Source organism: Arachis ipaensis, chromosome B09, assembly GCF_000816755.2.
Source record: "Arachis ipaensis cultivar K30076 chromosome B09, Araip1.1, whole genome shotgun sequence".
Taxonomy (NCBI): Eukaryota; Viridiplantae; Streptophyta; class Magnoliopsida; order Fabales; family Fabaceae; genus Arachis; species Arachis ipaensis.
In genome coordinates this window covers 80,479,052-80,479,607 of record NC_029793.2, presented here as the reverse complement: position 1 = coordinate 80,479,607, position 556 = coordinate 80,479,052, and positions in this window count along the sequence as shown.

Here is a 556-nt window from a genome sequence, read left to right as displayed (position 1 = left end):
AAAAGAAGTATGAAAAATGATTAAATATATTAAAAAATAATATTATAATTTAATATTATATTTTTTTAGTAATTAACTAATTATCTATCTAAAAGTGATTTTAACTAATATTATCCAAACAATTTTATTTTATCAAAATCAATTTTTGTATAGAATTGCCAAACATAAATCATGTTGGCACAAACTCACTTCTATCCAAAATTAATTTTATAAAATCACTTTCATTCAAACTCAAATTTGACCAACTCTAATCCAAACACACACTAAATGGAACTCTAAAAAAAACTAATGACAATAATAACAACATTAATAACTATGGTTTTGAAAACCGAACCGGACTGGCCGGTTCAACCAGATTAACCAGAAACCGGTCACCTAATCGATCCGAATAACGCTAGAAACCATTTAGCAAAACACTGGTAAAAAAACCGATCGAACCGACGGTTAACCGATGAACCGGTAGAACCGTCTGATTTTTTAGCGGGTTTTTGGTTTGAATATTCCATCCAAACAGCGCTGTTTTATACTTTATTTAAAAAAAATAAAAACCCTAAAA